At 41.8% G+C, this 24,998-nt stretch overlaps 1 protein-coding gene across 2 annotated transcripts in view; it reads left to right on the top strand.

Moving 5' to 3' along the window:
- mid1 (midline 1) overlaps positions 1-24,998 on the top strand; it is a 184,425-nt gene that overhangs the window by 78,301 nt on the left and 81,126 nt on the right. Inside the window, exon 1 of one of the 2 annotated variants that reach the window (XM_061879080.1) lies at positions 10,804-10,956. The exons of the other annotated variant lie outside the window; for it this stretch is intronic. The gene's annotated coding sequence lies outside the window, so the exon portion shown is untranslated. Of the gene's footprint in view, positions 1-10,803; positions 10,957-24,998 lie in introns of those variants that run through there. 2 annotated transcript variants of the gene reach the window in all.

Below are 24,998 nucleotides of genomic sequence, written 5' to 3'. Positions count from 1 at the left end.
TGTAATGTTGTCTGCCACTCCATTCAATCTGGCCTACCAAATAACTTATTGTTGTACACCACATCATTTAATGTGGTCCGCCACATCAATCAATGTTGTCTGCCACTCCATTCAATCTGGCCTACCAAATAACTTATTGTTGTACACCACATCAATCAATGTGGTCCGCCACATCAATCGATGTGGTCTGCCACATCATTCAAAGTGGCCTAGCCATATCATTCAACGTGGTCTCCCACATCATTTAACGTGGTCTGCCACAACATTTAATGTGGTCTGCCACATCATTTGGTCAGCCGCATCATTCAAAGTAGCCCGACATATCCTTCAATGTGGTCTGCCACATCATTTAATGTTGTCTGCCACATCATTCTATCTGGCCTACCAAATCATTCACTGTTGTACTCCACATCATTTAACGTGGTCCGTTACACTATTTACCATGGCCTGCTATGTCATTCAATATGGCCCGCCACTTGATTTAACGTGGTCAGCCACATCCTTCAAATTGGCCCGCCATGTCATTCAATGTGGTCTGCCACATCATTTAATGCGGTCTGCCATGTCATGTAATGTTGTCTGCCACATCATTCTATCTGGCCTACCAAATAATTCATTGTTGTACACCACAACATTTAACGTGGTCCGTCACACCATTTACCATGGTCCGCTATGTCATTCAACATGACCCGCCACGTCATTTAATGTGGTCCATCTTGTCATTCAGTGTAGTTCACCCCGTCATTCAACGGGTGTCATTTAATGCGTGCCAATAATGGGTTCTCTTGGAACTTCTACAGTACATTGCCTAGAAAGGTGGTGGTTATTGCATATTCCGTAACATAAGAAAACAACACAGGTTTGTACATGCAGTCTTAGTAGATCACCTGCAACACACCCACTAATAGCGTGTGGTATTTGGATCTTAGTAGATCAGGCCCATAGTCTCTCCAACAAGGCCTCTTACCAGTCGGACATAGCCTGAAGACCTTACCAGGGAAGTGTCGTGGGGCCAACTTAATCCACCTCATCTGGTTCTTCTTAAATTTACTCCTGAATGAGACAGCTAGACCACCTATCGTTGGTTTTCGGTCACTACCTAAAGCTCAAGAGGGTAAATTGAGAGCTTCGCCTTCCAGCTCAGCTCCCGATTCACCATGATGGACCGATGCAGACACTGCACCGATCTGCCTGATTCTTACATCACTTGAGAACAAGATCCGAGATACTTGAACTCCGCAACCTGGGGCAGGTTCTCGTCCACAACCTATACATGGCTCTCCACCCTACAAGAACCAAGAACTCAGACTTGGAGGCGCTGCTTCTCATTTCAGTCGCTTCAACCGATCCAGTAAGAGCTGAAGATCACGGTCCGATGTAGCCAGCAGGACTTGGTCATTTGCAGAAAGCAGGGCTCCAATCCTGCAGCCACCAAACCGGATCCCCTCAAAACCCTGACTACGCCTAAAATTATAGCGTCATAAAAAATGTTAAATCATAAATTGAGAAGAGCACTTACTTTTGTAAGATACAGTGACAGCGCACATAAACCTTTTACAAATATAGGGTCTTAAAAATATTTTTTAAGCGATATTCCAGCCTGGGAATAAAATCCACAGAGTTTAGTTCCAAACTTGGGAGACAAACGTTTTTTTTTTGGCTAATACCTAAAAACATTAGTTGTAAACCTGTTGTATACACAAACCGGAACCCCCTTAAAGGGGAACATTATCACAATTTCAGAAGGGTTAAAAACAATAAAAATCAGTTCCCAGTGGCTTATTTTATTTATTTAAGTTTTTTTCAAAATTTTACCCGTCCCGAAATATCCCTAAAAAAAGCTTTAAAGTGCTTGATTTTTGCTATTTGCTTAAGCCACTGTCCATTTCCCTGTGACGTCACATAGCGATGCCAATACAAACAACATGGCGGTTACCACAGCAAGATATAGCGACATTAGCTCGGATTCAGACTCGGATTTCAGCGGCTCAAACGATTCAACAGATTACGCATGTATTGAAACAGATGGTTGGAGTATGGAGGCAGATAGCGAAAACGAAATTGAAGAAGAAACTGAAGCTATTGAGCGATAGCTATTGACGCTTTTCGGCCATGCATGTCTGCGTTAGCATCGCCGGTAAAATGTGCAGACCAACCGATCAGGACTTTCGCATTGACACTGGATAAACTTAAATCCGTCGATTGGTAGGTGTTTGTTTCGCATTAAATGTGGGTGGAAGGAAACGCTGGATGTAAATATAGTTTCATATGTACATACAGGTAGCCTAAGTAGCATGTTAGCATCGATTAGCTGACAGTCATGCCGCGACCAAATATGTCTGATTAGCACATAAGTCAAAAACATCAACAAAACTCACCTTTGTGATTTCTTTGACTTTATCGTTGGGAATGCATCTGCTTTGAGTGTCGCAGGATATCCAGACATTCTTTTCATCTCTGTGCCATCTCTGTCGTAGCATCGCCGGTAAAAACCAAACGAGGGACTTTCGCATCTCTTGACACTGGAGCAACTTAAATCTGTCGATTGGTAAGTGTTTGTTTGGTATTAAATGTGGGTGGAGGGAAAGGCTGGATGTAAATATAGCTACAAATGAGGCATAATGCTGCAATATGTACACAGCTAGCCTAAATAGCATGTTAGCATCAATTAGCATGCCGTGCTAATCGATGCACATGCTACGTAAATCAACTTGAATCCGTCCCTGATCGTGTTGTTACCGACGAGGCATGATGTCTCCAAGGTACCGGAAAATAGTCAAAAAAACGGAAAATAACAGAGCTGATTCGACTCGATGCGTCTGATGTGGTAGGGAAAAATGGCGTTGAGTACCGATGTGACGTCACGTTCGGACGTCGTCGCTCAGAGAGCGATAAACAGAAAGACGTTTAATTCGCCAAAATTCACCCATTTAGAGTTCGGAAATCGGTTAAAAAAATATATGGTCTTTTTTCTGCAACATCAAGGTATATATTGACGCTTGCATAGGTCTGGTGATAATGTTCCTCTTTAAGTAAACACTTTAGTACCACTTTTGTTACATAAATCACTTTACTAAAACTAAATGAGAGGACCTAAAAAAGGGGGTGCTTTGAAGAACGCCTCAGTTTTGAAAATGACAGGTGTGTTCTTAAATCAACTTAAATCTGTCGATTGGTAAGTGTTTGTTTGGTATTAAATGTGGGTGGAGGGAAAGGCTGGATGTAAATATAGCTACAAATGAGGCATAATGCTGCAATATGTACACAGCTAGCCTAAATAGCATGTTAGCATCGATTAGCATGCCGTGCTAATCGATGCACATGCTACGTAAATCAACTTGAATCCGTCCCTGATCGTGTTGTTACACCCTCCGACAACACACCGACGAGGCATGATGTGTCCAAGGTACCGGAAAACAGTAGAAAAAACGGAAAATAACAGAGCTGATTTGACTCGATGCGTGTGATGTGGTAGGGAAAAGGGCTTTGAGTACCGATGTGACGTTACGTTCTGACGTCGTCGCTCAGAGAGCGATAAACAGAAAGGCGTTTAATTCGCCAAAATTCACCCATTTAGAATTCGGAAAGCGGTTAAAAAATATATGGTCTTTTTTCTGCAACATCAAGGTATATATTGACGCTTACATAGGTCTGGTGATAATGTTTTCCTTTAAGTAAACACTTTAGTACCACTTTTGTTACATAAATCACATTACTAAAACTAAATGAGAGGACCTAAAAAAGGGTGTGCTTTGAAGAACGCCTCAGTTTTGAAAATGACAGGTGTGTTCTTAAATCAACTTAAATCCGTCGATTGGTAAGTGTTTGTTTGGTATTAAATGTGGGTGGAGGGAAAGGCTGGATGTAAATATAGCTACAAATGAGGCATAATGCTGCAATATGTACACAGCTAGCCTAAATAGCATGTTGGCATCGATTAGCATGCCGTGCTAATCGATGAACATTGTACATAAATCAACTTCAATCCGTCCCTGATCGTGTTGTTACACCTTCCGACAACACACCGACGAGGCATGATGTGTCCAAGGTACCGGAAAACAGTCGAAAAAACGGAAAATAACAGAGCTGATTTGACTCGATGCGTGTGATGTGGTAGGGGAAAATGGCGTTGAGTACCGATGTGACGTCACGTTCTGACGTCGTCGCTCAGAGAGGGATAAACAGAAAGGCGTTTAATTCGCCAAAATTCACCCATTTAGAATTCGGAAAGCGGTTAAAAAAATATATGGTCTTTTTTCTGCAACATCAAGGTATATATTGACGCTTACATAGGTCTGGTGATAATGTTCTCCTTTAAGTAAACACTTTAGTACCACTTTTGTTACATAAATCACTTTACTAAAACTAAATGAGAGGACCTAAAAAAGGGGGTGCTTTGAAGAACGCCTCGGTTTTGAAAATGACGGGTGTGTTCTTAAATCAACTTAAATCCGTCGATTGGTAAGTGTTTGTTTGGTATTAAATGTGGGTGGAGGGAAAGGCTGGATGTAAATATAGCTACAAATGAGGCATAATGCTGCAATATGTACACAGCTAGCCTAAATAGCATGTTGGCATCGATTAGCATGCCGTGCTAATCCATGAACATTCTACGTAAATCAACTTGAATCCGTCCCTGTTAGTGTTGTTACACCCTCCGACAACACACCGACGAGGCATGATGTCTCCAAGGTACCGGAAAACAGTCGAAGAAACGGAAAATAACAGAGCTGATTCGACTCGATGCGTGTGATGTGGTGGGGAAAAATGGCGTTGAGTACCGATGTGACGTCACGTTCTGACGTCGTCGCTCAGAGAGGGATAAACAGAAAGGCGTTTAATTCGCCAAAATTCACCCATTTAGAATTCGGAAAGCGGTTAAAAAAATATATGGTCTTTTTTCTGCACCATCAAGGTATATATTGACGCTTACATAGGTCTGGTGATAATGTTCCCCTTTAAACACATTGGCAAAGCCTTGAATTTAAAAATGTTAACCTTGCTAGCAAACGTAGAACACACCTGTCATTTTCAAAACTGAGGCGTTCCCCAAGGCACCCCCTTTTTTAGGTCCTCTCATTTTGTTTTAGTAATGTGATTTATGTAACAAAAGTGGTACTAAAGTGTTTACTTAAAGGAGAACATTATCACCAGACCTATGTAAGCGTCAATATATACCTTGATGTTGCAGAAATAAGACTATATATTTTTTTAACCGATTTCCGAACTCTAAATGGGTGAATTTTGGCGAATTATCCTGTTCTGTCTCCCTGTAATGTTTGTCTCATCTTGAATTGGATTGTGCTGAAAATTGTAATTTTCCTGAAGGAACTCTCCTGACGGAATAAATAAAGTACTATCTATCTATCTATCTATCTAATTAAACACCTTTCGGTTTATCGCTCTCTGAGCGACGACGTCCGAACGTGACGTCACCTAGGTAGTCAACGCCATTTTTCCCTGCCACATCCCACGCATCAAGTCAAATGAGCTGTTATTTTCCGTTTTTTCGACTGTTTTCCGGTACCTTGGAGACATCATGCCTCGTCGGTGTGTTGTCGGAGGGTGTAACAACACGATCAGGGAGGGATTCAAGTTTATTTACGTAGAATGTTCATCGATTAGCACGGCATGCTAATGGATGCTAACATGCTATTTAGGCTAGCTGTGTGTACATATTGCAGCATTATGCCTCATTTGTAGCTATATTTACATCCAGCCTTTCCCTCCACCCACATTTAATGCCAAACAAACACATACCAGTCGACGGATTTAAGTTGCTCCAGTGTCAAGAGATGCGAAAGTCCCTCGTTTGGTTTTTACCGGCGATGCTACGACAGAGATGGTACGGAGATGGCAAGAATGTCTGGATATCCTGCGACACTCAAAGCGGATGCATTCCCAACGATAAATTCAACAAAATCACAGAGGTGAGTTTTATTGATGTTATTGACTTATGTGCTAATCAGACATATTTGGTCGCGGCATGACTGCCAGCTAATCGATGCTAACATGCTATTTATGCTAGCTGTATGTACATTTGTAGATATATTTGCATCCAGCGTTTCCTTCCACCCACATTTGATGCGAAACAAACACTTACCAATCGACGGATTTAAGTTGCTCCAGTGTCAATGCGAAAGTCCTGACATGACCGAATAGCGTCAATAGCTATTCGCTCAATAGCTTCAGTTTCTTCTTCAATTTCGTTTTCGCTATCTGCCTCCATACTCCAACCATCCGTTTCAATACATGCGTAATCTTTTGAATCGCGTAAGCCGCTGAAATCCGAGTCTGAATCCCAGCTAATGTCGCTATATCTTGCTGTGCTATCCGCCATTGTTTGTTAGTCTTGGCAGCACTGTATGACGTCACAAGGAAATGGATAGGTGGATAAACAAAAGTTTTGTGGCCTTCGTCAATGCGTGGCGTGGCACGGCAGCAAATTTCTTGTCCCCACTGTAGTGTGTGAATGGAAAAACTGCCCAATAAAATTCGTCCCTCACCTATTGTGTGTCAGCATCTTTGATAAACAACAGCGAGCTGGGAAAATGGACTAAAAATTCCACAATTGAATGTTTTTCTTCATGACACAAAAGGCCGACCTTAAACCGAGGATGTCCAAACATTTCCCTACATGCTCCTCGTACAGAAAAATGAAAGGATGCGGGAGCCGTTTTCGTACATTTTGTACATTAAAGATAATGAAACCCATAAAATGTCGGTCAATTAATGTATAAAAACCCAAAACCAGTGAAGTTGGCACGTTGTGTAATTCGTAAAGAAAAACAGAATCCATCCATTTGGGTGGCGGGGGGCACTGGTGCCTATCTCAGCTACAATCGGGCGGAAGGCGGGTTACGCCCTGGACAAGTGGCCACCTCATCAGAGGATTTGCAAATCATTTTCAACCTATATTCAAATGAATAGACTGCAAAGACAAGATACTTAACGTTTCAACTGGTAAACATTATTTTTTTTTTGCAAATATTAGCTCATTTGGAATTTGAGGCCTGCAACATGTTTCAAAAAAGCTGGCACAAGTGGCAAAAAGGACTGAGAAATTTGAGGAATGCTCATCAAACACTTATTTGGAACATCCCACCGGTGAACAGGCTAATTGGGAACAAGTGGGTGCCATGATTGGGTATAAAAGCCGTTTCCAAGAAATGCTCCGTCATTCACAAACAGGGATGGGGCGAGGGTCACCACTTTGTGAACGGGCGGTATAGCTCGGTTGGTAGAGTGGCCGTGCCGGCAACTTGAGGGTTGCAGGTTCGATTCCCGCTTCCGCCATCCTAGTCACTGCCGTTGTGTCCTTGGGCAAGACACTTTACCCACCTGCTCCCAGTGCCACCCACACTGGTTTAAATGTAACTTAGATATTGGGTTTCACTATGTAAAGCGCTTTGAGTCACTAGAGAAAAGCGCTATATAAATATAATTCACTTCACTTTGTGAACAAATGCAGGAGCAAACTGTTAAAGAGCAACATTTCTCAACGAACTTTTGCAAGGAATTTAGGGATTTCACCGTCTATGGTGTGTAATATCATCAAAAGGTTCAGAGGATCTGGAGAAATCACTGCACGAAAACCAACATTAAATGCCCGGGACCTTAGATCCCTTAGGCGGTACTGCACCAAAGACTGACATCAGTGTGTGAAGGATATCACCCCATAGACTCCCTTTTTAGACCAGTTGATCTGCCATTTCTTTTCTTTTTCTCCTATGTCCCACTCTCCCTTGTGAAGGGGGTCCGGTCCGATCCGGTCCGGTCCGGTCCGATCCGGTGGCCATGTACTGCTTGCCTGTGTATCGACTGGGGACATCTCTGCGCTGCTGATCCGCCTCCGCTTGGGATGGTTTCCTTCCCGCTGGCTCCGCTGTGAACGGGACTCTCGCTGCTGTGTTGGATCCATTATGGATTGAACTTTCACAGTATCATGTTAGACCCGCTCGACACCCATTGCTTTCGTCCTCTCCAAGGTTCTCATAGTCATCATTGTCACCGACGTCCCACTGGGTCATTATTGTCACCGATGTCCCACTGGGTGTGAGTTTTCCTTGCCCTTATGTGGGCCTACCGAGGATGTCGTAGTGGTTTGTGTTGTGGTTTATGCAGCCCTTTGAGACACTAGTGATTTAGGGCTATATAAGTAAACGATTTATTGATTGATTGATGGATTCAGGAACACTTGAGAAAACTACTGTCAGTAGTTACATCTCTAAGTGCAAGTTAAAACTCTACTATACCAAGCCAAAGCCATTTGTCAACAACACCCAGAGACGCCGTCAGCTTTCCTGGGCCAGAGCTCATCTAAGATGGACTGATGCAAAGTGGAAAAATTGTTTTGTGGTCTGATGAGTCCACATTTCAAATAATTTTTTGGAGACTGGGGACGTCTTGTCCTGCGGATCAAAGAGGAAAAGAATACTGTTAATGGCGCAAAGTTCAAAAGGCAGCATCTGTGATGGTATGGGCATGCATTAGTGCCCAAGGCATGGGTAACTTACACATCTGTGAAGGCACCATTAATGCCGAAAGGTACATACAGCTTTGGAGCAACATATGTTGCCATCCAAGCAACGTCTTTTTCATGGACGCCCCTGCTTGGCGCTCTGTACTTCTCCCTACGTCTGTGTACCATTCCCTACAGCGGTATTTTAAAAAGTCATAAGTTGTACTTAGGGATGTCCAATAATATCAGACTGCCAATATTATTGGCCGATAAATACTTTAAAAGGTAATATTGGAAATTATCGGTATTGGTTTCAAAAAGTAAAATTTAGGACTTTTTAAAACGCCGCTGTGTACACGGACGTAGGGAGAAGTACATAGTGCCAATAAACCTTTGCGTACCGGCCCAGGCATAATATATTTACGGCTTTTCACACACACAAGTGAATGCAAGCCATACTTGGTCAACAGCCATACAGGTCACACCGAGGGTGGCCGTATAAACAACTTTAACACTGTTACAAATATGCGCCACACGGTGAACCCACACCAAACACGAATGACAAACACATTTCGGGAGAACATCCGCACCGTAACACAACAGAACAAATGCTCAAAACCCCTGGCAGCGCTAACTCTTCCGGGACGCTACAATATACACCCCCTCTACCCATGACCCCGGCCACTTCAACCTCCTCATGCTCTCTCAGGGAGAGCATGTCCTAAATTCCAAGCTGTTGTTTTGAGGCATGTTTAAAAAAAAATAACGCACTTTGTGACTTCAATAATAAATATGGCATTGTCATGTTGGCATTTTTTTTCTCCATAACTTGAGTTGATTTATTTTGGAAAACCTTGTTATGTTGTTTGATGGTGTAATTATGTATTCATTCCACGACTGCGTACAGTGGGGCAAAAAGTATTTAGTCAGCCACCGATTGTGCAACTTCTCCCACTTAAAATGATGAGAGAGGTCTGTAATTTTCATCATAGGTACACTTCGACTGTGAGAGACAGAATGTGAAAATAAAATCCAGGAATTCACATTGTAAGAATTTTAAATAATTTATTTGTAAATTATGGTGGAAAATAAGTATTTGGTCAACCATTCTAAGCTCTCGCTGATGGAAGGAGGTTTTGGCTCAAAATCTCACGATACACGGCCCCGTTCATTCTTTCCTTAACACGGATCAGTCGTCCTGTCCCCTTAGCAGAAAAACAGCCCCAAAGCATGATGTTTCCACCCCCATGCTTCACAGTAGGTGTGGTGTTCTTGGGATGCAACTCAGTATTCTTCTTCCTCCAAACACGACGAGTTGAGTTTATACCAAAAAGTTCTATTTTGGTTTCATCTGACCACATGACATTCTCCCAATCCTCTGCTGTATCATCCATGTATCCATTTTGGTAGAAACTCAACTCGTCGTGTTTGGAGGAAGAAGAATACTGAGTTGCATCCCAAGAACACTATACCTACTGTGAAGCATGGGGGTGGAAAGATCATGCTTTGGGGCTGTTTTTCTGCTAAGGGGACAGGACGATTGATCCGTGTTAAGGAAAGAATGAACGGGGCCGTGTATCGTGAGATTTTGAGCCAAAACCTCCTTCCATCAGTGAGAGCTTTGAATGGTTAACCAAATACTTATTTTCCAACATAATTTACAAATAAACTATTTAGAATTCCGACAATGTGAATTCATGGATTTTTTTTTCACATTCTGTCTCTCACAGTTGAAGTGTACCTATGATGAACATTACAGACCTCTGTCATCATTTTAAGCGGGAGAACTTGCACAATCGGTGGCTGACTAAATACTTTTTTGCCCTCACTGTATATTAAGAGCCGGACAATATCGGATATCGGCAAAAAAAAGCCATTATCGGACATCTCTAGTTTTACTTTTCGATACCGATTATTTCCGATATTACATTTTTAAAGCATTTATCGGCCGATAATACCGTCAGTCTGATATCATCGGACATCTCTGTTAAAAACCCATGCAACCAGGCAGATAGTGGGAGAAAAACATCAAATATGAACATAAAACAGACAGCAGACACATCGAGATGCTACTACTGTATACTATTATCACCCAATTACCCTACCCTATAATTTCACTTTCCCAAGGGCAATAATCCTGGCAATAGATACAGACAATATGTGTGATCTTGATGCTCTCATCGCTTATGTCTATGAGAACATGTTTGTGGAGAGCTATGGCCTCTTTCCACGCTCCGCCCCTCCTCTACGGAATTGGCGAGTGCAGCGATGTGCAGGCCTGCGTGCGTGCCTAAAAAGTGGAGGCTAGGCCGGGGCGGAAAGTTTCGATCCTCCTCCTCCTCCTCCTCCTCCTCCTGGTGCATGTCAGTGGGCGAGGAGGAGCGACTGTGGCCAAAGTTCACTCGACTGACTCGCTCAGTGGCGGCGCCGGCCTGCACGTGCACCACTTTTTAACGCTCCCTTCCTGCTCAGCCATGGACGTCCCCATGCGGCGGGTAAGTCGCTTTGTGCACCTACGGAAAACGCCGAGTCAGCGCTCTTTAGGGGGCCTTTCGGTTTGGATCCCTCCAGTCCCGAAGGGGGAGGGATGACTAAACTGGAAGGTAGCATCAAAAGGGAGGAATAGAACTTATATTTTTGTTTTTTTTAGTCAAACATGAAAGTTGTTTTTATGCTCCCGGAGAGCGATAATGCCGCCTTCCGTCTATTGCCTGCTCATCTCGAAATGCCAAATTTCCGCGTGTGTACGTCCATCTGCTGCAGAGCTAATGTTTACGTTACCTGCCTGTGCATACCAGAAAAAGGTGCGTTTCCACGGCGCGTCCCGCTAATTGGTTACTTATCTTGTTCCTGCAAGGAGGAATGTTTGACATCTTCCCGCGAGAAGGTGTTTTTGCCCTTGATTGCCACTGGGACAAACAAAGGTGGAGGTGTCGCCATGGAAACAGGAGGGAGGGCAATTCGGAGAGTCAATGGTATTAAGGAATATATGATTTTTGCCATTTTTCATGATCATGGGGATCGTTATGTCCTCACAATTTGGCGACTGGGAGATATTTTGAAATATAATTAGGAATTTGAATGTTTATGTATCAATCAATCAATCAATCAATGTTTACTTATATAGCCCTAAATCACTAGTGTCTCAAAGGGCTGCACAAACCACTACGACATCCTCGGTAGGCCCACATAAGGGCAAGGAAAACTCACACCCAGTGGGACGTCGGTGACAATGAGGACTATGAGAACCTTGGAGAGGAGGAAAGCAATGGATGTCGAGCGGGTCTAACATGATACTGTGAAAGTTCAATCCATAATGGATCCAACACAGTCGCGAGAGTCCAGTCCAAAGCGGATCCAACACAGCAGCAAGAGTCCCGTTCACAGCGGAGCCAGCAGGAAACCATCCCAAGTGGAGGCGGATCAGCAGCGCAGAGATGTCCCCAGTCGATACACAGGCAAGCAGTACATGGCCACCGGATCGGACCGGACCCCCTCCACAAGGGAGAGTGGGACATAAAAGAAAAAGAAAAGAAACGGCAGATCAACTGGTCCAAAAAGGGAGTCTATTATATATATATATATATATATATATATATATATATATATATATATATATATATATATATATATATATATATATATATATATATATATATATGTATATATGTATATACATAATCACTGACGGGATAAAAATTAATCAGCCTATTTTACAAACATACATACACCTTAGTATAAAAAAGCATTAATGGATAAGCTCATTGAATATCCCAAAAAATTTTTTTAGCAGTTTTCAATCAACTCAAAGATGCTTTATATACAAAACTCAAAATCTGTGAAGTTGGCATGTTGTGTAATTCATTAATAAAAACAGAATATAATGATTTACAATTTTTTTTTAAACTTATATTCAATTGAATAGACTGTAAAGACATGTTATTTAATGATCAAACTGAGAAACCTAAAAGCCCACTGAAATGAGATTGTCTTATTTAAACGGGGATAGCAGGTCCATTCCTTGTGTCATACTTGATCATTTTGCGATATTGCCATATTTTTGCTGAAAGGATTTAGTAGACAACATCGGCGATAAAGTTTGCAACTTTTGGAGCTGATAAGAAAGCCTTGCCTGTACCGGAAGTAGCAGACGATGTGCGCGTGACGTCACGGGTTGTGGAGCTCCTCACATCTGAACATTGTTTACAATCATGGCCACCAGCAGCAAGAGCGATTTGGACCGAGAAAGCGTCGATTTCCCCATTCATTTGAACGAGGATGAAAGATTCGTGGATGAGGAAAGTGAGAGTGAAGGACTAGAAAAAAAAAAAAACTCTAGAGTGGGAGAGATTCAGATAATGTTAGACACATTTACTAGTATAATTCTGGAAAATCCCTTATCTGCTTATTGTGTTACTAGTGTTTTAGTGAGATTATATGGTCGTACCTGAACAACCTGAAGGTCGGCCCCGCACCTTTCTTCAGCACCAGTCGACGGGTGGTGGCAATACCCATCTCTGCCCTTCGCAAGGGACCCTCTTCAAAACACGATCTCTCGAAATGATCGCTGCCTAATACACTGTACTTTGTGTGTGTCGTCCAATCCAACTGTGTTTGCTTAACCGCTGTGTTCCTTAGTAAAGCTTCACGGTCATCTTTCGGGAATGTAAACAATGAAACACCGGCTGTGTTTGTGTTGCTAAGGGTGGCCACAATACACCGCTTCCCACCTACAGCTTTCTTCTTTGACGTCTCCATTATTCATTAAACAAATTGCAAAAGATTCAGCTACACAGATGTCCAGAATACTGTGGAATTATGCGATGAAAACAGACGACTTATCATCATACCGCGACGTTTTAGCATGATACTTCCGCGCGAAATTTAAAATTGTAATTTAGTTAACTTAATCGGCCGTATTGGCATGTGTTGTAATGTTAATATTTCATCATTGATATATAAACTATCAGACTGCGTGGTCGGTAGTAGTGGGTTTCAGTAGGCCTTTAATTTTTGCAAATAATCACTAACTTAGAATTTAATGGCAGCAACACATTACAATAAAGTTGGCTTAGGGTAAATTTTACCACTGTGTTACATGGCCTTTCCTTGTAACAACACTCAGTAAACGTTTGGGAACTGAGGAGACCAATTTTTTTAAGCATTTCAGGTGGAATTCTTTCCCATTCTTGCTTGAAGAACAGCTTAAGTTGTTCAACAGTCTGGGGTCTGTGTTGTCGTATTTTAGGCTTCATAATGCGTCACACAATTTCAATGGGAGACAGGTCTGGACTACAGGCAGGCCAGTCTAGTACCCGCACTCTTTCACGCTGAAGCCACACTGTTGTAACACGTGGCCTGGCATTGTCTTGCTGAAATAAGCAGGGGCGTCCATGAGAACGCTGCTTTGATGGCAACATTTGTTGCTCCAAAACCTGTATGTACCTTTCAGCATTAATGGTGCCTTCACAGATGTGAAAGCTACCCATGCCTTGGGCTTTAATACACGCCCATACCATCACAGATGCTGGCTTTTGAACTTTGCACCTGTAACAATCCGGATGGTTCTTTCCCTCTTTGTTCCAGAGCACAGCATGTCCACATTTTACAAAAACAAGGTGGACTTGTCAGACCACCGAATACTTTTCCACTTTGCATCAGCCCATCTTGGATCAGTTTGGGCCCAGCGAAGCTAAGGGCGTTACTGGGTGTTGTTGATAAATGGCTTTTGCTTTGCATGGTAGAGTTTTAACTTTCACTTACAAATGAAACAAAGAACTGTGGTTACTGACAGTTATTTTCTGAAGTGTTCTTGAGCCCATGTAGTGATATCCTTTACACACTGATGTCGCTTTTTTGATGCAGTACCGCCTGAAGGATCCAAGGTCCGTAATATCATCGCTTACGTGCAGTGATTTCTCCAGTTTTTCTGAACCTTCTGATGATATTACGGACCGTAGATGGTGAAATACCTAAATTCCTTGCAATAGCTGGTTGAGAAATGCTGTTCCTAAACAATTTGCTCACTCATTTGTTCACAAAGTGGTGACCCTCGCCTCATCCTTTTTTGTGAACGACCGAACATTTCACGGAAGCCGTTTTCAAACCAAAACATGGCACCCACCGGTTCCCAATTAGTCTGTCCACCTGTGCGTTGTTCCAAATAAGTGTTTGATGAGCATTCCTCAACTTTCTCAGTCTTTTTTGCCACCTGTGCCAGCTTTTCTGAAACATGTTGCAGCCATCAAATTCCAAATGAGCTAATATTTGCAAAAAATAACAAGGTTTTCCAGTTCGAATGTTAAGTGTCTTGTCTTTGCAGTCTATTCAATTGAATATAGGTTGAAAAAGGATTGGAAAATCATTATATTGTATTTTTATTTACGATTTACACCACATGCCGACGTCACTGGTTTAGGGGTTTGTACAAAAAACGCTTAATAAAGTGCTACTTTATGCTGTGATGATCTGGTAGTGATATTGGAGCACTACTTTATTACTTGCCATCTTTTTCTTTCCTTTTTTCTTAATTGTATTTATTCATTTACAATAATTGCATTCATTTCATTAAATATTTTGTTGTTATCACTCTTGTTATAGTTACGTTAGAACAGAATTGAATGGATTTTATTGTCATTTTATTTGCATATAACGAGATTAAGGACTCCAAATTATGTTACATATTTAATTTTTTTATATATATATATATAATTTGACATACACAAATATTAGTTTGAATGTTTGCTTTGCTTCCTCAGCACTCAGTGAATTAAATACTTTAATCCAATCCTCCAATTCAGGTAGTTGCAGTAATCAAATCAGCCACATGGTGGTGCACGTTGACTGTTGTCCACAACGGAAACCTTGCCCATATTTGGCTACCACAAATGACTAGTTTGCTTCAAAGACAAACACTGACATTAGTTTTATTTGAAGTGGGTAATTTTTGTTTTAATATATATATTTATATATTTTTTTTATTTAATTTTTTTGCTGTGTGCGTTTCTGTCAAAACAACAACAACGACGACAAAAGTCCCTTCTCGGTCTTGGAGAGGTTTTTGGTGGGTTTTTTTTTCCTCCACCAAGCCGCACAGAGGAAATGAGAGTTTGCTGCTGACCTCAACAACACAGTGAGAATACAGAGCGAATGAATGGAAAAAAAAAAAAACAGTTCTGTGCTAAATCAATTTGTGCACACCTCAATGACAGAAGCTTGTAGAAAATCATTGGATTGCACCTTTATCCAGATCTGCACCGACATGCCTATTCCTGCCTGTGCCACGTGCATGGAAAATGGTTGATTTGGCGAAGGAATCCGGTCCGGAAGCGGGACGCGTGCATCTTAATCCGAGTGTTGTGTCAGAGTTTCAGATCAGGTAGATTGTGTCCGTCTAATCGAGGGCCTTTGCCGGGGCCAAAAGCTGTAAATCACATTACGGGCATGAGCGGGCCGCAGTCGAGCATGGCGACTTCAGACAAGCACCTGCAGGCCGCCGTCCACGTCAGTCGCGGCCGCACGGCGGATAATGACGTTAGATGTCTTCCTCCGGGGGAAGGAAATCGTCTCTCCCCGGGTCTGTGCCGGGCGGCCATCATTAGGGCTGATAAAAGGCCGTGGCCAAGCGGATTAGGAAGTGCTTGAGCGAGAAATTGTCTTGCCTATCTTTGACATTGTCGTCGTTTCATCTCTAAACGAGCCATTACTCGCTAATCAAATCAAACCGCGAGTGATAAGTTTGTTCCTTTGACGAAGTCCTTGTGAGTCGCGCTGCGTCTCGCTGGCGGCGGCGGCGAGCTTAATTGTACGCCGAAACATCTCGTGGTGATGTCATGCCTGGAGCGGGACTGTTATTTAACATGTCGGGCCGCTCTGTCGTCATGGCGACCTCTGGAGTTGGGATAGGATAGGATAGGTCTTTATTGTCATTGCACAAGTACAACGAAACTTTGTTTTCAGCACAAACCTGTTCAAGATTAGACAAACAAACAGTGTAGAGCAGGGGTGTCAAACTCAAATACAGACTGGGCCAAAATTTAAAACTGAACGAAGCCGCGGGCCGAGGTTGAACAAATTCATTCTTTGATAGGGACCCAAACAAGTTTTGCATTGAATATTGACCAAGCAAGGCTTATATAACTTTATAGTGACATACAAAATCGAGTTTTAAATAATAATTCAAGCTGCAAGCAGTGTTGGTCGGGTCCGCCTTTGGCCGCTGCCAAGCCCCGGTCTAAGTCAGACCTACATAGTGGTCTTTGTTTCATGTCTCTACAACATTCCTAACAGAAGTTAGAAGCAGTTTTGTCAGTTTTTTTTCCTAGTGGGCGCTGGAGCGCAATTTTGACTTTTGGGGTTTGTTTTTTTTATTAGATGGCAATTTTCGCCAGTCCTGATGTGTGTGTAAAATTTGGTGAGTTTTGAAGCATGTTAAGGGGGTCAAATTACAGATCAGCGTTTCTGGATGTTGTTGATAAATGGCTTTCGCTTTGCATAGTAGAGCTTTAACTTGCACTTTGAAGCATTCTAAGGGGGTCAAATTACAGCTCAAAGAGGCAAAAATGACATTTTTTAGGAAACTTTGCGCAGGGGTTCTTTGAAGGCGAGTAAAATCAAAACCGGAGCAGTAATCAAAACTTTGTTGGATATTTTTAATCAAACGGGTTCAATCTCTCTCCTGTGCGAGTTTGAAGCCGAAACGACAAACGCACTCGGAGGAGTTTACGTTTGAAAAAGGTGACGGATTTTTCCAAAACTTTTATTTTGAAGGGGTAATTTTTAACTTCCTCGAGGTTGAACAAATTCATTCTTTGATAGGGACCCAAACAAGTTTTGCATTGAATATTGACCAAGGAAGGCTTATATAACTTTATAGTGACATGCAAAATCGAGTTTTAAATAATAATTAAAGCTGCAGGCAGCGTTGGTCGGGTCCGCCTTTGGCCGCTGCCAAGCCCTGGTCTAAGTTAGACCTACATAGAGGTCTTTGTTTCATGTCTCTACGACATTCCTAACAGAAGTTAGAAGCAGTTTTGTCAGTTTTTTTTCCTAGTGGGCGCTGGAGCGTAATTTTGACTTTTGGGGTTTGGTTTTTTTATTAGATGGCAATTTTCGCCAGTCCTGATGTGTGTGTAAAATTTGGTGAGTTTTGAAGCATGTTAAGGGGGTCAAATTACAGATCAGCGTTTCTGGATGTTGTTGATAAATGGCTTTCGCTTTGCATAGTAGAGCTTTAACTTGCACTCTGAAGCATTTTAAGGGGGTCAAATTACAGCTCAAAGAGGCAAAAATGACATTTTTTAGGAAACTTTGCGCAGGGGTTCTTTGAAGGCACGTAAAATCAAAACCGGAGCAGTAATCAAAACTTTGTTGGATAGTTTTAATCAAATGGGTTCAATCTCTCTCCTGTGCGAGTTTGAAGCCGAAACGACAAACGCACTCGGAGGAGTTTACGTTTGAAAAAGGTGACGGATTTTTCCAAAACTTTTATTTTGAAGGGGTAATTTTTAACTTCCTCGAGGTTGAACAAATTCATTCTTTGATAGGGACCCATAGTAGAGCTTTAACTTGCACTTTGAAGCATTTTAAGGGGGTCAAATTACAGCTCAAAGAGGCAAAAATGACAGTAATCAAAACTTTGTTGGATAGTTTTAATTAAAAGGGTTCAATCTCTCTCCTGTGCGAGTTTGAAGCCAAAACGACAAACGCACTCGGAGGAGTTTACGTTTGAAAAAGGTGACGGGTTTTTACAAAACTTTTATTTTGAAGGGGTAATTTTTAACTTCCTGTTGATTTTTCCTGAAGGATGTCGATTATCTAAATGTAGGTCTAAGTGAGACCTACATAGAAGTTTTTGTTTCATGTCTTTCCGGCATTCCTACTGGAAGTTACAAGCAATTTTGTTTGTGTTTTCTTGCTAGGAGCAGTTTTTGCTGTGTTTTATTCAAAAATTGCGCTAGAGCGCAATTTTGAGTATTGGGATTTGGTTTTTTCATTAGATCGCAATTTTCGCTAGTCCTGATGTGTGTGCCAAGTTTGGTGAGTTTTGAAGCATTTTAAGGAGGTCAAATTACAGCTCAAAGAGGCAAAAATGACACTAATCAAAACTTTGTTGGATAGTTTTAATCAAAGGGGTTCAATCTCTCTCCTGTGCTAGTTTGAAGCCAAAACGACAAACGCACTCGGAGGAGTTTACGTTTGAAAAAGGTGACGGGTTTTTACAAAACTTTTATTTTGAAGGGGTAATTTTTAACTTCCTGTTGATTTTTTCCGAAGGATGTCGATTATCTAAATGTAGGTCTAAGTGAGACCTACATAGAAGTTTTTGTTTCATGTCTTTCCGGCATTCCTACTGGAAGTTACAAGCAATTTTGTTTGTGTTTTCTTCCTAGGAGCAGTTTTTGCTGTGTTTTATTCAAAAATTGCGCTAGAGCGCAATTTTGAGTATTGGGATTTGTTTTTTTCATTATATCGCAATTTTCGCCAGTCCTGATGTGTGTGCCAAGTTTGGTGAGTTTTGAAGCATTTTAAGGGGGTCAAATTACAGCTCAAAGAGGCAAAAATGACAGTAATCAAAACTTTGTTGGATAGTTTTAATCAAAAGGGTTCAATCTCTCTCCTGTGCGAGTTTGAAGCCAAAACGACAAACGCACTCGGAGGAGTTTACGTTTGAAAAAGGTGACGGGTTTTTACAAAACTTTTATTTTGAAGGGGTAATTTTTAACTTCCTGTTGATTTTTTCCGAAGGATGTCGATTATCTAAATGTAGGTCTAAGTGAGACCTACATAGAAGTTTTTGTTTCATGTCTTTCCGGCATTCCTACTGGAAGTTACAAGCAATTTTGTTTGTGTTTTCTTCCTAGGAGCAGTTTTTGCTGTGTTTTATTCAAAAATTGCGCTACAGCGCAATTTTGAGTATTGGGATTTGTTTTTTTCATTAGATCGCAATTTTCGCCAGTCCTGATGTGTGTGCCAAGTTTGGTGAGTTTTGAAGCATTTTAAGGAGGTCAAATTACAGCTCAAAGAGGCAAAAATGACACTAATCAAAACTTTGTTGAATAGTTTCAATCAAAAGGGTTCAATCTCTCTCCTGTGCGAGTTTGAAGCCAAAACGACAAACGCACTCGGAGGAGTTTACGTTTGAAAAAGGTGACGGGTTTTTACAAAACTTTTATTTTGAAGGGGTAATTTTTAACTTCCTGTTGATTTTTTCCGAAGGATGTCGATTATCTAAATGTAGGTCTAAGTGAGACCTACATAGAAGTTTTTGTTTCATGTCTTTCCGGCATTCCTACTGGAAGTTACAAGCAATTTTGTTTGTGTTTTCTTCCTAGGAGCAGTTTTTGCTGTGTTTTATTCAAAAATTGCGCTAGAGCGCAATTTTGAGTATTGGGATTTGTTTTTTTCATTAGATCGCAATTTTTGCCAGTCCTGATGTGTGTGCCAAGTTTGGTGAGTTTTGAAGCATTTTAAGGGGGTCAAATTACAGCTCAAAGAGGCTGCTTGTAAATTCCATTAAGAAGTTACAAGCAGTCTGTTTTTTTTTTTCTTCCTAGGGGGCGCTGGAGGAGAAACGTGCCGATCGCATTGGATGCTAGGGCTAACATTTAGCATGGACTAGAGACAGGCAATACTCCCGTAATAGTAGCTTGAAGAAAACAATGAAGCCAGGCCGACTGACTGGCAAAGGCAGGCTTAAATAATGCCTCTGATTAGGGAAACAGGTGAGCGTCCCGAACACCAATCAGAGGCAGGTGAAAATAGTAAGCAACCACGGTAACTAAGACAAACTCAAGGGTGCACAAAACAGGAACTGAGGGAATCCAAAACAAACGGAAAAATAACAAAAACATGATCCGTAATACGGATCATGACACTGGTCTGTATTTGGGATCTGCATAAATCCTGAACAATTGCCCGCGTCCGCCTTTGTAGTCCGTGCCCGACGACGTAGTCGATAGGCTTCGGATTTTTCTTTATCTTCTGATCATTAGACATTCATGCTCCGCTGTTGTTATTTCTAATATAAAGTAGTGTAAAGTTCTTACTTATATCTGTCAGTAAACTCGCCATGAAAGCGCTAAAACATACCGGTGTAGTGAGTTTACATTATTCACCCAAGGAACTTTAGTTATTATAGAGTTCCGGTCGGACAATTTTTCACGGCACACATTTCCGGCGAATAAGGAGATGCTGCTCCTGTTGTTGATTGGAGCAAAGTTTGAATGTCCTTAAAGCAGTTAGCTCCTTCTTTAGTGTTATTATTGTTACTATTATTAAGTATTATTATGGTGTGTGTGTATAAGGTAAGACATATGATCTGGTGTTTTGTTTTGCGATATTATGCAAAAGCAACTTTTCTTACCTTCTGGTACCTGCTGATCTGTATTTGGGTTCTGCATGAATCCTGAAAAATTGTGCGCGTCTGCCTTTGTAGTCCGTGGCGACTCCATAGTCATTTAGCTTCTTTTTTTTCCTATCTTCTTGTTATGGAACATTCATCCTCTGCTGTTGCCATCTCTAATATAAAGTAGTGTAAAGTTCTTACTTATATCTGCCAATAAACTCGCCAAGAAAGCGCTAAAACATACCGGTGTAGTGAGTTTACATTATTCACCCAAGGAACTTTAGTTATTATAGAGTTCCGGTCGGACAATTTTTCACGGGACACATTTCCGGCGAATAAGGAGATGCTGCTCCTGTTGTTGATTGAAGCAAAGTCTGAATGTCCTTAAAACAGTTAGCTCCTTTTTTAGTATTATTATTGTTATTATTATTAAGTATTATTATGGTGTGTTTATCAATCAATCAATCAATGTTTACTTATATAGCCCTAAATCACTAGTGTCTCAAAGGGCTGCACAAACCACCACGACATCCTCGGTAGGCCCACATAAGGGCAAGGAAAACTCACACCCAGTGGGACATCGGTGACAATAATGACCTAGTGGGACGTCGGTGACAATAATGACTATGAGAACCTTAGAGAGGAGGAAAGCAATGGATGTCAAGCGGGTCTAACATGATACTGTGAAAGTTCAATCCACAATGGATCCAATCCAACACAGTCGCAAGAGTCCAGTCCAAAGCGGGTCCAACTCAGCAGAGAGAGTCCCGTTCACAGCGGAGCCACCAGGAAACCATCCCAAGCGGAGGCGGATCAGCAGCGCAGAGATGTCCCCAGCCGATACACAGGCAAGCAGTACATGGCCACCGGATCGGACCGGACCCCCTCCACAGGGGAGAGTGGGACATAGAAGAAAAAGAAAAGAAACAGCAGATCAACTGGTCTAAAAAGGGAGTCTATTTAAAGGCTACAGTATACAAATGAGTTTTAAGGTGAGACTTAAATGCTTCTACTGAGGTGGCATCTCGAACTGTTACTGGGAGGGCATTCCAGAGTACTGGAGCCCGAACGGAAAACGCTCTATAGCCCGCAGACTTTTTTTGGGCTTTGGGAATCACTAACAAGCCGGAGTCCTTTGAACGCAGATTTCTTGCCGGGACATATGGTACAATACAATCGGCAAGATAGGATGGAGCTAGACCGTGTAGTATTTTATACGTAAGTAGTAAAACCTTAAAGTCACATCTTAAGTGCACAGGAAGCCAGTGCAGGTGAGCCAGTACAGGCGTAATGTGATCAAACTTTCTTGTTCTTGTCAAAAGTCTAGCAGCCGCATTTTGTACCAACTGTAATCTTTTAATGCTAGACATGGGGAGACCCGAAAATAATACGTTACAGTAGTCGAGGCGAGACGTAACAAACGCATGGATAATGATCTCAGCGTCTTTAGTGGACAGAATGGAGCGAATTTTAGCGATATTACGGAGATGAAAGAAGGCCGTTTTAGTAACGCTTTTAATGTGTGCCTCAAAGGAGAGAGTTGGGGCGAAGATAATACCCAGATTCTTTACCGTGTCGCCTTGTTTAATTGTTTGGTTGTCAAATGTTAGAGTTGTATTATTAAATAGAGTTCGGTGTCTAGCAGGACCGATAATCAGCATTTCCGTTTTTTTGGCGTTGAGTTGCAAAAAGTTAGCGGACATCCATTGTTTAATTTCATTAAGACACGCCTCCAGCTGACTACAATCCGGCGTGTTGGTCAGCTTTAGGGGCATGTAGAGTTGGGTGTCATCAGCATAACAGTGAAAGCTAACACCGTATTTGCGTATGATGTCACCTAGCGGCAGCATGTAGATGCTGAAGAGTGCAGGGCCAAGGACCGAACCCTGGGGAACTCCACACGTTACCTTAACGTAGTCCGAGGTCACATTGTTATGGGAGACACACTGCATCCTATCAGTAAGATAAGAGTTAAACCAAGACAGGGCTAAGTCTGACATACCGATTCGTGTTTTGATACGTTCTAATAAAATATTATGATCGACGGTATCGAAAGCAGCGCTAAGATCGAGGAGCAGCAACATAGATGACGCATCAGAATCCATCGTTAGCAATAGATCATTAGTCATTTTTGCGAGGGCTGTCTCCGTCGAGTGATTTGCCCTGAAACCGGATTGAAAGGTTTCACATAGATTGTTAGACGCTAAGTGTTCATTTAACTGCTCCGCAACAATTTTTTCGAGGATTTTTGAAATAAAGGGAAGGTGAGACACCGGTCGGTAGTTTACCATGAGGTCAGGATCGAGGTTAGGTCTTTTAAGAAGAGGATGAATAACCGCTTTTTTGAATGCTAGGGGAACAGTGCCCGAGGAAAGTGATAAGTTTATAATATTTAGCACTGATGGACCTAATAATACAAAGAGCTCCTTGATCAGTTTCCCAGGAAGAGGGTCAAGTAAACATGTTGTTTGTTTTATTCCATTTACACGTTGTAACAATTCCTCTAATGTTATTTCCTCAAAACGAGAGAAACTATTTTGGAGGGCAGTATCCGCCGTATATACAATCGTGTCAGTGTTAATAGAACCCCGTTGTAGCTGGGACGCATTGTCTTTAATCTCCTTTCTAATGACTTCAATTTTCTTACTAAAGAATTGCATAAAGTCATCAGCTGAGTGGGTGGAGCTACTGGAAGGAGTCCCTTGTTGGGTTAGCGATGCTACCGTACTAAACAAAAATTTAGGATCGTTTTTATTATGGTGGATGAGATTTGAGTAATAATTAGCTTTAGCTAAGGTAAGCATGCGTTTATAAGTTATTAAACCATCACTAAATGCTTGATGGTGCACCTCAAGTTTAGTCGTGCGCCATTTGCGTTCCAGCTTTCTGCATAATAATTTCTGAGCTCTAGTTTCTTCTGTAAACCACGGGGTGCGCTTTTTTGGAGCCTTTTTTAACTTTAGCGGTGCTATGTTATCAATGGTTTCGCGCAGGGCGTCGTTAAAGTTGTTAGTGAGGTTATCAATAGAGCCCACATACTTTGGGAATGGTGCCATTACCGAGGGCAGTAGGTCAGCAAGAGTTGTCGTTGTGGCCGTATTAATGTTGCGGCTGCTATAGCAGTTATTATTATTATTAGTTTGACGAACATGCGTCTGAACCTCGAATTTTATAAGGTAATGATCGGACAATACTTTAGTATACGGGAGTATCGTAACTTTGGAAGCGGTGATACCCCTGACAAGCACTAGGTCTATCGTATTACCGTTGCGATGCGTGGGTTCATTTATTATTTGTGTGAGACCACAGCTATCAATTATACTCTGGAGCGCTACGCACGGTGGGTCCGATGGGGTATTCATGTGGATATTAAAGTCCCCCATTATGATTATATTATCGGCGTGTGTCACTAGATCAGCAACGAACTCTGAGAATTCATTGATAAAGTCCGAACAGGGCCCTGGGGGGCGGTAGATAACAGCCAGGTGTAGAGGCAGCGGTGTGACAGACCTCATAGTAAGCACCTCAAACGATTTATATTTATTATTTATGTTAGGACTAAGGTTAAAGTTTTCGTTGTATATTAGTGCGACACCCCCACCCCTTTTAAGCGGACGGGCCATATGCGCATGTGTAAAGTTAGGAGGACATGCCTCATTTAGCGCAAAAAAGTCGTTTGGTTTAAGCCAGGTTTCGCTGAGACCGATGACGTTAAGATTGTTGTCTCTGATGATATCATTAACTAACAACGTTTTGGGAGACAATGATCTTATGTTTAAAAAACCTATATTATAGGTAGTGGGCTGTTTTAGGGAATTTTTGATCAAATTATCCGTAGTAGCAATATTAATAATGTTGTGTTTATTATGCCCAGTGCATTCAGTATAATTACGACCATATCTAGGAATTGATACGACGGGAATGTTCCGATTGTTTGATTGTTGCTTTGATAAACTGCACGCATCATGGTTAGCCTCCTCAGTAACGGGGATTTTCCGATTGTTTGTTTGTTGCTTTGATAAACTGCACGCATCATAGATAGCCACCTCAGTAAAACACATGTCCAACTCTGAAACACTCAAAGCAGAAAAAACTTGTTCTAATTTAACAGACTCCTTACCCAGACCAGTAGTCTCGCATTTTCCATCTAAATCCGTCTTCAGGGTGGAGGGAAGTGGTGTTCTGTGGGGA

The sequence above is a fragment of the Nerophis ophidion genome, linkage group LG19, assembly GCF_033978795.1.
Source record: "Nerophis ophidion isolate RoL-2023_Sa linkage group LG19, RoL_Noph_v1.0, whole genome shotgun sequence".
Classification (NCBI taxonomy): Eukaryota; Metazoa; Chordata; class Actinopteri; order Syngnathiformes; family Syngnathidae; genus Nerophis; species Nerophis ophidion.
The sequence above is the reverse complement of the archived record's forward strand: the minus strand, read 5'-3'. Positions and strand labels throughout refer to the sequence as shown.